The sequence below is a fragment of the Euprymna scolopes genome, chromosome 20, assembly GCF_053919585.1.
Source record: "Euprymna scolopes isolate OS-2025 chromosome 20, ASM5391958v1, whole genome shotgun sequence".
In the NCBI taxonomy this organism is placed as follows: Eukaryota; Metazoa; Mollusca; class Cephalopoda; order Sepiida; family Sepiolidae; genus Euprymna; species Euprymna scolopes.
This window is the reverse complement of record NC_136501.1, coordinates 80,724,512-80,739,331: the sequence shown is the minus strand read 5'-3', so window position 1 is coordinate 80,739,331 and position 14,820 is coordinate 80,724,512. Positions and strand designations below refer to the sequence as shown.

Below are 14,820 nucleotides of genomic sequence, written 5' to 3'. Positions count from 1 at the left end.
TTATTTAAAAATCAAAATGCTTACACAAAATAAATTTAACTCGTTTTTTCTTTATTTAAAAATCAAAATGCTTACACAAAATAAATTTAACTCGTTTTTTCTTTATTTAAAAATCAAACTGCTTACACAAAATAAATTTAACTCGTTTTTTCTTTATTTAAAAATCTAAATGCTTACACAAAATAAATTTAACTCGTTTTTTCTTTATTTAAAAATCAAAATGCTTACACAAAATAAATTTAACTCGTTTTTTCTTTATTTAAAAATCAAAATACTTACACAAAATAAATTTAACTCGTTTTTTCTTTATTTAAAAATCAAAATGCTTACACAAAATAAATTTAACTCGTTTTTTCTTTATTTAAAAATCAAAATGCTTACACAAAATAAATTTAACTCGTTTTTTCTTTATTTAAAAATCAAAATGCTTACACAAAATAAATTCAACTCGTTTTTTCTTTATTTAAAAATTAGAATGCTTACGCAAAATAAATTTAACTCGTTTTTTTCTTTATTTAATAATGAAAATGCTTACACAAAATAAATTTAACTCGTTTTTTCTTTATTTAAAAATCTAAATGCTTACACAAAATAAATTTAACTCGTTTTTTCTTTATTTAAAAATTAAAATGCTTACACAAAATAAATTTAACTCGTTTTTTCTTTATTTAAAAACGAAATGCTTACACAAAATAAATTTAACTCGTTTTTTCTTTATTTAAAAATCAAAATGCTTACACAAAATAAATTCAACTCGTTTTTTCTTTATTTAAAAATTAGAATGCTTACGCAAAATAAATTTAACTCGCTTTTTCTTTATTTAAAAATCAAAATGCTTACACAAAATAAATTCTACTCGTTTTTTCTTTATTTAAAAATTAGAATGCTTACGCAAAATAAATTTAACTCGTTTTTTCTTTATTTAAAAATCAAAATGCTTACACAAAATAAATTCTACTCGTTTTTTCTTTATTTAAAAATCAAAATGCTTACACAAAATAAATTTAACTCGTTTTTTCCTTATTTAAAAACGAAATGCTTACACAAAATAAATTTAACTCGTTTTTTCCTTATTTAAAAACGAAATGCTTACACAAAATAAATTTAACTCGTTTTTTCTTTATTTAAAAATCAAAATGCTTACACAAAATAAATTTAACTCGTGTTTTCTTTATTTAAAAACGAAATGCTTACACAAAATAAATTTAACTCGTTTTTTCTTTATTTAAAAATCAAAATGCTTACACAAAATAAATTTAACTCGTTTTTTCTTTATTTAAAAATCAAAATGCTTACACAAAATAAATTTAACTCGTGTTTTCTTTATTTAAAAATCAAAATGCTTACACAAAATAAATTTAACTCGTTTTTTCTTTATTTAATAATCTAAATGCTTACACAAAATAAATTTAACTCGTTTTTTCTTTATTTAAAAATCTAAATGCTTACACAAAATAAATTTAACTCGTTTTTTCTTTATTTAAAAATCAAAATGCTTACACAAAATAAATTTAACTCGTTTTTTCTTTATTTAAAAATCAAAATACTTACACAAAATAAATTTAACTCGTTTTTTCTTTATTTAAAAATCAAAATGCTTACACAAAACAAATTTAACTCGTATTTTCTTTATTTAAAAATCAAAATGCTTACACAAAATAAATTTAACTCGTTTTTTCTTTATTTAATAATCTAAATGCTTACACAAAATAAATTTAACTCGTTTTTTCTTTATTTAAAAATCAAAATGCTTACACAAAATAAATTTAACTCGTTTTTTCTTTATTTAAAAATCAAAATACTTACACAAAATAAATTTAACTCGTTTTTTCTTTATTTAAAAATCAAAATGCTTACACAAAATAAATTCAACTCGTTTTTTCTTTATTTAAAAATTAGAATGCTTACGCAAAATAAATTTAACTCGTTTTTTCTTTATTTAAAAATCTAAATGCTTACACAAAATAAATTTAACTCGTTTTTTCTTTATTTAAAAATTAAAATGCTTACACAAAATAAATTTAACTCGTTTTTTCTTTATTTAATAATCAAAATGCTTACACAAAATAAATTTAACTCGTTTTTTCTTTATTTAAAAATCTAAATGCTTACACAAAATAAATTTAACTCGTTTTTTCTTTATTTAAAAATTAAAATGCTTACACAAAATAAATTTAACTCGTTTTTTCTTTATTTAAAAACGAAATGCTTACACAAAATAAATTTAACTCGTTTTTTCTTTATTTAAAAATCAAAATGCTTACACAAAATAAATTTAACTCGTTTTTTCTTTATTTAAAAATCAAAATGCTTACACAAAATAAATTTAACTCGTTTTTTCTTTATTTAAAAATCAAAATGCTTACACAAAATAAATTCAACTCGTTTTTTCTTTTTTTAAAAATCAAAATGCTTACACAAAATAAATTTAACTCGTTTTTTCCTTATTTAAAAACGAAATGCTTACACAAAATAAATTTAACTCGTTTTTTCTTTATTTAAAAATCAAAATGCTTACGCAAAAAAAATTTAACTCGTTTTTTCTTTACTTAAAAATCAAAATGCTTACACAAAATAAATTTAACTCGTTTTTTCTTTATTTAAAAATCAAAATGCTTACACAAAATAAATTTAACTCGTTTTTTCTTTATTTAAAAATCAAAATGCTTACACAAAATAAATTTAACTCGTTTTTTCTTTATTTAAAAATTAAAATGCTTACACAAAATAAATTTAACTCGTTTTTTCTTTATTTAAAAATTAAAATGCTTACACAAAATAAATTTAACTCGTTTTTTCTTTATTTAAAAACGAAATGCTTACACAAAATAAATTTAACTCGTTTTTTCTTTATTTAAAAATTAAAATGCTTACACAAAATAAATTTAACTCGTTTTTTCTTTATTTAAAAATCAAAATGCTTACACAAAATAAATTTAACTCGTTTTTTCTTTATTTAAAAATCAAAATGCTTACACAAAATAAATTTAACTCGTTTTTTCTTTATTTAAAAATCAAAATGCTTACACAAAATAAATTTAACTCGTTTTTTCTTTATTTAAAAACGAAATACTTACACAAAATAAATTCTACTCGTTTTTTCTTTATTTAAAAATCAAAATGCTTACACAAAATAAATTTAACTCGTTTTTTCTTTATTTAAAAACGAAATGCTTACACAAAATAAATTTAACTCGTTTTTTCTTTATTTAAAAATCAAAATGCTTACACAAAATAAATTTAACTCGTTTTTTTCTTTATTTAAAAATCAAAATGCTTACACAAAATAAATTTAACTCGTTTTTTCTTTATTTAAAAATCAAAATGCTTACACAAAATAAATTTAACTCGTTTTTTCTTTATTTAAAAATCAAAATGCTTACACAAAATAAATTCAACTCGTTTTTTCTTTATTTAAAAATTAGAATGCTTACGCAAAATAAATTTAACTCGTTTTTTCTTTATTTAAAAATCAAAATGCTTACACAAAATAAATTTAACTCGTTTTTTCTTTATTTAAAAACGAAATGCTTACACAAAATAAATTTAACTCGTTTTTTCTTTATTTAAAAATTAAAATGCTTACACAAAATAAATTTAACTCGTTTTTTCTTTATTTAAAAATCAAAATGCTTACACAAAATAAATTTAACTCGTTTTTTCTTTATTTAAAAATCAAAATGCTTACACAAAATAAATTTAACTCGTTTTTTCTTTATTTAAAAACGAAATGCTTACACAAAATAAATTTAACTCGTTTTTTCTTTATTTAAAAGTCAAAATGCTTACACAAAATAAATTTAACTTGTTTTTTCTTTATTTAAAAATTAAAATGCTTACACAAAATAAATTTAACTCGTTTTTTCTTTATTTAAAAACGAAATGCTTACACAAAATAAATTTAACTCGTTTTTTCTTTATTTAAAAATTAAAATGCTTACACAAAATAAATTTAACTCGTTTTTTCTTTATTTAAAAATCAAAATGCTTACACAAAATAAATTTAACTCGTTTTTTTTTTCTTATTCGAAAATTAAAATGCTCACACAAAATAAATTTAACTCGTTTTTTCTTTATTTAAAAACGAAATGCTTACACATAATAAATTTAACTCGTTTTTTCTTTATTTAAAAATCAAAATGCTTACACAAAATAAATTTAACTCTTTTTTTCTTTATTTAAAAATCAAAATGCTTACACAAAATAAATTTAACTCGTGTTTTCTTTATTTAAAAACGAAATGCTTACACAAAATAAATTTAACTCGTTTTTTCTTTATTTAAAAATCAAAATGCTTACACAAAATAAATTTAACTCGTTTTTTCTTTATTTAAAAATCAAAATGCTTACACAAAATAAATTTAACTCGTGTTTTCTTTATTTAAAAATCAAAATGCTTACACAAAATAAATTTAACTCGTTTTTTCTTTATTTAATAATCTAAATGCTTACACAAAATAAATTTAACTCGTTTTTTCTTTATTTAAAAATCTAAATGCTTACACAAAATAAATTTAACTCGTTTTTTCTTTATTTAAAAATCAAAATGCTTACACAAAATAAATTTAACTCGTTTTTTCTTTATTTAAAAATCAAAATACTTACACAAAATAAATTTAACTCGTTTTTTCTTTATTTAAAAATCAAAATGCTTACACAAAATAAATTTAACTCGTATTTTCTTTATTTAAAAATCAAAATGCTTACACAAAATAAATTTAACTCGTTTTTTCTTTATTTAATAATCTAAATGCTTACACAAAATAAATTTAACTCGTTTTTTCTTTATTTAAAAATCTAAATGCTTACACAAAATAAATTTAACTCGTTTTTTCTTTATTTAAAAATCAAAATGCTTACACAAAATAAATTTAACTCGTTTTTTCTTTATTTAAAAATCAAAATACTTACACAAAATAAATTTAACTCGTTTTTTCTTTATTTAAAAATCAAAATGCTTACACAAAATAAATTCAACTCGTTTTTTCTTTATTTAAAAATTAGAATGCTTACGCAAAATAAATTTAACTCGTTTTTTCTTTATTTAATAATCAAAATGCTTACACAAAATAAATTTAACTCGTTTTTTCTTTATTTAAAAATCTAAATGCTTACACAAAATAAATTTAACTCGTTTTTTCTTTATTTAAAAATTAAAATGCTTACACAAAATAAATTTAACTCGTTTTTTCTTTATTTAAAAACGAAATGCTTACACAAAATAAATTTAACTCGTTTTTTCTTTATTTAAAAATCAAAATGCTTACACAAAATAAATTTAACTCGTTTTTTCTTTATTTAAAAATCAAAATGCTTACACAAAATAAATTTAACTCGTTTTTTCTTTATTTAAAAATCAAAATGCTTACACAAAATAAATTCAACTCGTTTTTTCTTTTTTTAAAAATCAAAATGCTTACACAAAATAAATTTAACTCGTTTTTTCCTTATTTAAAAACGAAATGCTTACACAAAATAAATTTAACTCGTTTTTTCTTTATTTAAAAATCAAAATGCTTACGCAAAATAAATTTAACTCGTTTTTTCTTTACTTAAAAATCAAAATGCTTACACAAAATAAATTTAACTCGTTTTTTCTTTATTTAAAAATCAAAATGCTTACACAAAATAAATTTAACTCGTTTTTTCTTTATTTAAAAACGAAATGCTTACACAAAATAAATTTAACTCGTTTTTTCTTTATTTAAAAGTCAAAATGCTTACACAAAATAAATTTAACTTGTTTTTTCTTTATTTAAAAATTAAAATGCTTACACAAAATAAATTTAACTCGTTTTTTCTTTATTTAAAAATGAAATGCTTACACAAAATAAATTTAACTCGTTTTTTCTTTATTTAAAAATTAAAATGCTTACACAAAATAAATTTAACTCGTTTTTTCTTTATTTAAAAATCAAAATGCTTACACAAAATAAATTTAACTCGTTTTTTTTTCTTATTCGAAAATTAAAATGCTCACACAAAATAAATTTAACTCGTTTTTTCTTTATTTAAAAACGAAATGCTTACACATAATAAATTTAACTCGTTTTTTCTTTATTTAAAAATCAAAATGCTTACACAAAATAAATTTAACTCGTTTTTTCTTTATTTAAAAATCAAAATGCTTACACAAAATAAATTTAACTCGTGTTTTCTTTATTTAAAAACGAAATGCTTACACAAAATAAATTTAACTCGTTTTTTCTTTATTTAAAAATCAAAATGCTTACACAAAATAAATTTAACTCGTTTTTTCTTTATTTAAAAATCAAAATGCTTACACAAAATAAATTTAACTCGTGTTTTCTTTATTTAAAAATCAAAATGCTTACACAAAATAAATTTAACTCGTTTTTTCTTTATTTAATAATCTAAATGCTTACACAAAATAAATTTAACTCGTTTTTTCTTTATTTAAAAATCTAAATGCTTACACAAAATAAATTTAACTCGTTTTTTCTTTATTTAAAAATCAAAATGCTTACACAAAATAAATTTAACTCGTTTTTTCTTTATTTAAAAATCAAAATACTTACACAAAATAAATTTAACTCGTTTTTTCTTTATTTAAAAATCAAAATGCTTACACAAAATAAATTTAACTCGTATTTTCTTTATTTAAAAATCAAAATGCTTACACAAAATAAATTTAACTCGTTTTTTCTTTATTTAATAATCTAAATGCTTACACAAAATAAATTTAACTCGTTTTTTCTTTATTTAAAAATCTAAATGCTTACACAAAATAAATTTAACTCGTTTTTTCTTTATTTAAAAATCAAAATGCTTACACAAAATAAATTTAACTCGTTTTTTCTTTATTTAAAAATCAAAATACTTACACAAAATAAATTTAACTCGTTTTTTCTTTATTTAAAAATCAAAATGCTTACACAAAATAAATTCAACTCGTTTTTTCTTTATTTAAAAATTAGAATGCTTACGCAAAATAAATTTAACTCGTTTTTTCTTTATTTAATAATCAAAATGCTTACACAAAATAAATTTAACTCGTTTTTTCTTTATTTAAAAATCTAAATGCTTACACAAAATAAATTTAACTCGTTTTTTCTTTATTTAAAAATTAAAATGCTTACACAAAATAAATTTAACTCGTTTTTTCTTTATTTAAAAACGAAATGCTTACACAAAATAAATTTAACTCGTTTTTTCTTTATTTAAAAATCAAAATGCTTACACAAAATAAATTTAACTCGTTTTTTCTTTATTTAAAAATCAAAATGCTTACACAAAATAAATTTAACTCGTTTTTTCTTTATTTAAAAATCAAAATGCTTACACAAAATAAATTCAACTCGTTTTTTCTTTTTTTAAAAATCAAAATGCTTACACAAAATAAATTTAACTCGTTTTTTCCTTATTTAAAAACGAAATGCTTACACAAAATAAATTTAACTCGTTTTTTCTTTATTTAAAAATCAAAATGCTTACGCAAAATAAATTTAACTCGTTTTTTCTTTACTTAAAAATCAAAATGCTTACACAAAATAAATTTAACTCGTTTTTTCTTTATTTAAAAATCAAAATGCTTACACAAAATAAATTTAACTCGTTTTTTCTTTATTTAAAAATCAAAATGCTTACACAAAATAAATTTAACTCGTTTTTTCTTTATTTAAAAATTAAAATGCTTACACAAAATAAATTTAACTCGTTTTTTCTTTATTTAAAAATTAAAATGCTTACACAAAATAAATTTAACTCGTTTTTTCTTTATTTAAAAACGAAATGCTTACACAAAATAAATTTAACTCGTTTTTTCTTTATTTAAAAATTAAAATGCTTACACAAAATAAATTTAACTCGTTTTTTCTTTATTTAAAAATCAAAATGCTTACACAAAATAAATTTAACTCGTTTTTTCTTTATTTAAAAATCAAAATGCTTACACAAAATAAATTTAACTCGTTTTTTCTTTATTTAAAAATCAAAATGCTTACACAAAATAAATTTAACTCGTTTTTTCTTTATTTAAAAACGAAATACTTACACAAAATAAATTCTACTCGTTTTTTCTTTATTTAAAAATCAAAATGCTTACACAAAATAAATTTAACTCGTTTTTTCTTTATTTAAAAACGAAATGCTTACACAAAATAAATTTAACTCGTTTTTTCTTTATTTAAAAATTAAAATGCTTACACAAAATAAATTTAACTCGTTTTTTCTTTATTTAAAAACGAAATGCTTACACAAAATAAATTTAACTCGTTTTTTCTTTATTTAAAAATCAAAATGCTTACACAAAATAAATTTAACTCGTTTTTTCTTTATTTAAAAACGAAATGCTTACACAAAATAAATTTAACTCGTTTTTTCTTTATTTAAAAATTAAAATGCTTACACAAAATAAATTTAACTCGTTTTTTCTTTATTTAAAAATCAAAATGCTTACACAAAATAAATTTAACTCGTTTTTTCTTTATTTAAAAACGAAATGCTTACACAAAATAAATTTAACTCGTTTTTTCTTTATTTAAAAGTCAAAATGCTTACACAAAATAAATTTAACTTGTTTTTTCTTTATTTAAAAATTAAAATGCTTACACAAAATAAATTTAACTCGTTTTTTCTTTATTTAAAAACGAAATGCTTACACAAAATAAATTTAACTCGTTTTTTCTTTATTTAAAAATTAAAATGCTTACACAAAATAAATTTAACTCGTTTTTTCTTTATTTAAAAATCAAAATGCTTACACAAAATAAATTTAACTCGTTTTTTTTTCTTATTCGAAAATTAAAATGCTCACACAAAATAAATTTAACTCGTTTTTTCTTTATTTAAAAACGAAATGCTTACACATAATAAATTTAACTCGTTTTTTCTTTATTTAAAAATCAAAATGCTTACACAAAATAAATTTAACTCTTTTTTTTTCTTATTTAAAAATCAAAATGCTTACACGAGATAAATTTAACTCGTTTTTTGTCTTATTCGAAAATTAAATTTTTTTTTTTTTTTTTTTTTTTAATAATTAAAATGCTTACCAAAAATGATATAATTTGAGGTTCTTCTTATTTAAAAATTAAAATGCTCACAAAACATAACCCTATTTTTTTCTTATTTTAAAATCAAAACAATTGCTAATAAAATGAATATAACTTGTTTCTTTTTTCTTATTTTAAATTAAAATACCTGCCAAAAATTATATAATTCGGGGTGGGGGGTGGGTCTTATTTAAAAATTAAAATGCCTACCAAATAAATCTCGTTTTTTTTTTTCATATTCAAAAATTAAAATACCTAACAAAAATGATATAATTCGAAGTATTTTCTTATTTTAAAATTAAAATGCCCACAAAAAATAATATAACTGTTTTTATTTTATTTTAAAGTCAAAACAATTGCTAAAAGAAATAATATAACTCGTTTTTTATTTTAAAATTAAAATTCCTACAAAAAACTCGCTTGTTTTTGTTTCATGAGGGACTAACAAGAGTTTTTACCGTCTAGAGTTGCGTCCCTTACCGGTGTACGGTTTTGCTTTGTTTACAAATGTTAAATAAAGACGCCATTATGTAAAAGCCGATCGCCGATCTATCGTTATATCTTTTTTTTTTTTTTTTTTTTTTTTTTACACAGGTATCACCACATTATCAAGGCCAAGAGGCCACTCAAGGATAAGGGGGTAAAGAGTGTACAGTAGAAATTGGACAATATAGTAATCATTAGTAATGAAAATTCGGTAAATTTGATAACGAGTTTGTATTACTGTGTACACATAGATTCGAAAAAGTTGTCAAAAAACAAATATATAACAAATAAATGTTATCAAACGCAAGATAAGTTACTTTTCTGCCAAACTGGATATATTTTTTGTGTTTTTATTCAATGTAACATTTTTATTCAGCTCGAAAAGCATACAGTGTTTATCGATGTATTGGAACATTCAAGATGGCGTCTTATTCTCTCTTTAACACGGTAAGTGTGGGAAAAGATGTTCTAAATAAAAAGCCGGATAAAATACTGTTAAAAACTCGCTCAATATATGTTACCGTGACATAAGTTGACATATATTCGGTTGTTTTTTAATAGTATTTTGTCTAGTTTATTATTTATAACATCTTTTCCCAAACTTACCGTGTTAAAGAGACAGTCGGGCGCCATTTTGAATTTTCCAATACATCGGTAAACACTGCATGTTTTTCGAGCTGAATAAACATGTTACATTGAATAAAAACACAAAAAATATATCCAGTTAGGTAGAAAAGTAACTGATCTTGCCTTTGATAACATTTATTTGTTATATATATATATTTTGACAACTTTTTCGAATCTATGTGTACAGTAATACAAACCCTTGATAACTTATATGGAACGGCTCATCAAGAACTTATTTACGTTAGACTTGAAGACAACCATATTGTAGTCAGCCAGAAAGCAGGAAAACGGAAGACAATTCCACAGGCGTGCAGTTCTAAGAAAGAAGCTTTGTTCATGGAATCTACGTTTAGGTTTAGGCACAGATAAAGAGTGGGGGGAATTATTGATAGTGTTTTCAGCTAGACGAGTGTTTCTTGTGAAAGTTAGGCTCAGTCGAACACTTTCCATGAAAGTAACGATACATCAGAGACAAACTCGCAACATCTCTTCTGTGAGATAGAGGTTGCAGGGAAGAGAAAAGGACATCTATTAAAGGAAGTCTATTTTGAACTCTATCAAGGCAGGACAAGTCCTTTCTAACAGCTCCTGCCCAGATGTGGCAACAGTATTCCATCCTTGGACGTACTTTTCTAATCCATTGACATCCTCGATAAGATAACGACACATGGCGGCAGCGGTGGGATGGAAAGAGTCCAAGATGTAGAAAAGAATAAGAAGTGGAAAGTTGCAGAAGCAGATAACTTTATTGTTCTTGTTTCGAATTCTAATTTATACGTATGTCACATGGACGAGAAAAAAAATGTCGGAAGCGGACATGGAAGAAACAAACAGATCAGTGGCTGGCATAAGGCCTCTAGCACTCCTATGTATGGAAGACAATTTAGCGGCGAATTGGAAGTTGTTTAAACTGAAATGGTATAACTGCGCCATTATTACGTGTTTGATGAAACAGTCATTACAATATCAGGAGGCACTTTTGCTTCATACGTTGGGAGACGATGCATTGAAAGTTTATTACAGGTTTCAATTTTCAACACCCGAGGACAAAAGAACACGCACCGAAATTATTCAGGCATTTGATAAATATGCTATAGAGGAAATGAATGAAACCTACGAGTGTTATGTATTTCATTCTGGAAAGCAAGGAGAATCAGAGACTGTGGAATCTTTCATTACGGCACTTCGGACGTTGATAAAAACGTGCAATTTTTGTGACAATTGCGTTTCATCAGTACTCAGGCATCAGGTAGTACTGGGAATACACAACCCTCAGACACAAGCCGAGTTATTGAAAATAAGACAGACTTACAAAAATGTATTGACATCTGTAAGCTGTCTGAAAATGCTACAGTCCAGAATCCTAAGGCCTGAAGGAGTGAACAGGGTTGATTTTAAACCCAGGAGAAAGACATTGGTATAATCTGACTGAAACTGCTGGGCGTGTGCATTGCGGCATGGAGTGAGCAAAGAGTTATGTCCTGCATTTGGTAAAACCTGTTATAAATGTAAGGGAAAAAACACTTTGCTGTGAAATGCAAAGTATCAAGGAAAAAGAAGGTGCAGACTGTCAAAACCCAACATTATGACCAGAAAAACGACATTAGTAGTTGTTCAGACTATGGACATGTAGACGGCGTAACAATAAAGGAAAGGGTGAACGTTGTAAGTCAAAAGGTGATAAAAGTGGAAATGATGGTGAAAGGAAAACCAATGCCTTTCAGCTCGATAGTGGAGCGTCTGTGAACATATTGAATGAGAAACACGTGATTGGAAAAACACTGGAACATTCAAATAAGACTCTTGTCATGTGGAATGGAGCAGAAGTGAAGCCATTGGGAAGGTGTCGAATAAAAATGATAAACCCCCAAAACTGGACAAACGTATGCATCAAGTTTGTCATTGTGAAAGAGGATTTCCATCCCTTACTTGGAGCAAATGCAATCCAGAAAATGGAACTTGTCACAATCAATAACGACAAATTAAAAAATGGTTGCCCAAATGAATGAATCCAACAGCCAGTACTTAGACAGCATTATCAATGACTTCAGAGATGTGTTCAAGGAAGAATTGGGTCAGTTACCAGGAGAGGTACATTTACAGGTGGATCCAGGAGTAACACCAAATGTTGCAGCAACACGAAGAATACCAGTGGCACTTAAGGACAAGCTAAAAGTCGAGTCAGAAAAACTGGTTAAGAAGAATGTTATTGAACCAGTGAGTGACTCAACACCATGGGTAAATGCTTTAGCACGTAGCTAAGAAAAATGGAAGCCTACAGATATGCATAGACCCAAGACCACTGAATAAAGCTTTGAAGAGGGAACATTTTCAGTTACCTACACTGGACGATTTACTATCAGAACTGGCTGACAGCAAGGTATTTTCTACCCTGGATTTACGAGATGGATTTTGACATGTGAAATTAGATGAAGCCAGCAGTCGCTTAACAACATTTTCTACACCATATGGTAGGTTCCGGTGGGAAGTTTTACCTTTCAGGATTGCTCCAGCACTGGAGATATTTCAAAAGACCCTTTTTGACAATGTGTCCGATTTAGAGGGGATGGTTAACAAAGTGGATGATCTTCTGGTAATTGGGAAGAGTAAAACTATGCAAGAAGCAACAATTGATCATGACCAAAAATTCAGGAAACTGTTGCAGAGATGTCGTGATCGTGGGATGAGATTGAATGCTGAAAAATTGAACCTACGACAAACGTCTATATCTTTCCTGGGGCACATGATACGTCTGATCCTGGGAAAGTAAGAGCCATAAAAGAGATGCCGTGCCCAACAGATGTAAAGGGAGTGTAACGATTGGTTGGATTCGTTAATTACCTGGCAAAATTTTTACCACACATATCTGACGTGATGGCCCCAATCAAAAATTTAGTGAAGGCAGATGTGCCATGGACATGGTCCCAAATCCATGAAGAGGCTTTTGGGAAAATTAAAGAGTTAGTAAGTGAGGCACCAGTATTAAGATATTATGATCCCAACAAATCTTTGGTCATTCAATGCGATGCAAGTGAGAAGGGCATGGGGGCTGCACTACTGCAAGAGGGTCAACCGCTAGCCTATATCAGCCGTGCACTGACTGACACAGAAACTCGGTATGCACAGATTGAGAAGGAACTACTAGCAGTAGTCTACGCATGTAAATGGTTTCACCAATATACGTTTGGTCGACAGATAACAGTACTAACTGATCATAGGCCACTGGAAGCGATCATGAAAAAAGAATTGGTGAAATGATCAAAAAGACTGCAAAAAAAGCTGATGCGACTACAGGCTTACGATGCTACAGTTCTGTACCATACAGGTAAGAAAATGTTCCTTGCAGACACGCTATCAAGAGCATACATCTATGGATTGGGCAGTGAATATATGGACGATGAAGATGATGTCAAGGAAGCAGAATATATTCCTGTAACAGAGAGAAAGCTGCTTGAACTGCGCTCAGCCACGAAGGAAGTTGCAGTTGCAGCAAGTAATTCTGGAAGAATGACCAGAAGACAAAATACATCTTGACCCAGAGGTGAGACCATTTTTTAATATATGGAGTGAAATGACGGTGCAAGATGGGTTAATTTTCAGAGGAAACCAGGTAGTGATCCCACTGACACAGCGGGGAATGTTGAAAGAAAAGCTGCATTCCACACACCTGGGAGTAGAGGGATGTTGCAGAAGAGCTAGAGCATGTTTGTATTGGCCAAATATGAACAGTGACATAAGGGACTACGTTTCAAAATGACCCACATGTAGAAAATATGAAGTAGCCAATCCGGCAGAACCATTAGGGGTCCATGAAGCCCCTGATAGACCCTGGGCAAAAGTTTGCAGATAGAGACTATCTCTGCACAGTTGATTACATGAACAACTTTTGAAAAATCGATCATCTTCTCAATACACAAGCAAAGACAGTGATAACTAAACTGAAACACCATTTTGCACAACATGGAATACCAGATGAGGTGGTAACTGATAATGGGCCTCAGTTTAGTAGCCAGGAATTTTCTACCTTTGCAAAAAAGTGGTGTTTTACACATACACCGGTCAGTCCATACAATAGCAAGGCAAATGGTAAGGTGGAATCTGCAGTAAAGATGGCAAAAAACCTTTTCCGGAAAGCGATGGAAGATAAGGCTGACCCATACCTAGCAATGGTGGATCACAGGTATACGCCAGGCGCAGGGGTCTCTTATCACCAGTTCAGAAGCTGATGTCAAGGAGAACAAAAACACTTCTCCCAACCAGAGAGGATTTTCTCAAGCCAGAATTGCCCCAAAATCTAAGAAAAATGGTGAAGCAAGACCGCAGGAAGCAAGAACATTCTTTCAACCACAAAGTAAAACCACTGAAACCATTGTATCCTGGAGATGTAGTACAGATGAAACCACACATAAATGGTAAAAAAGGTGGAGGAAAGCAGTGGTATGGTGGTGTCTGGATGAGCGATCATATCATATAAAAGTGGATGGGGAATTATATTGACGGAAAAGTAGATTTGAAGAAAACTGCAGAGACACCCCCACTCACATTAGTAATACACCAGCCATATGAAGTGCAGAGCGAGTTACCCAAGAATGCAGGGCGGGGTACAGAAGAGATATGCACCACAGAACCACCTCAATATGAAGGTGAAATAAGAGAAAGCCCAAACCCAACCCCATCCCCAACAAAACCAAGC

General features: G+C 26.0%; 1 protein-coding gene across 2 annotated transcripts in view; it reads right to left on the bottom strand.

Moving 5' to 3' along the window:
• Positions 1 to 14,820, bottom strand: part of LOC145241487 (tubulin alpha-1A chain-like) — a 104,553-nt gene that overhangs the window by 20,797 nt on the left and 68,936 nt on the right. The gene's annotated exons all lie outside the window — the stretch shown is intronic.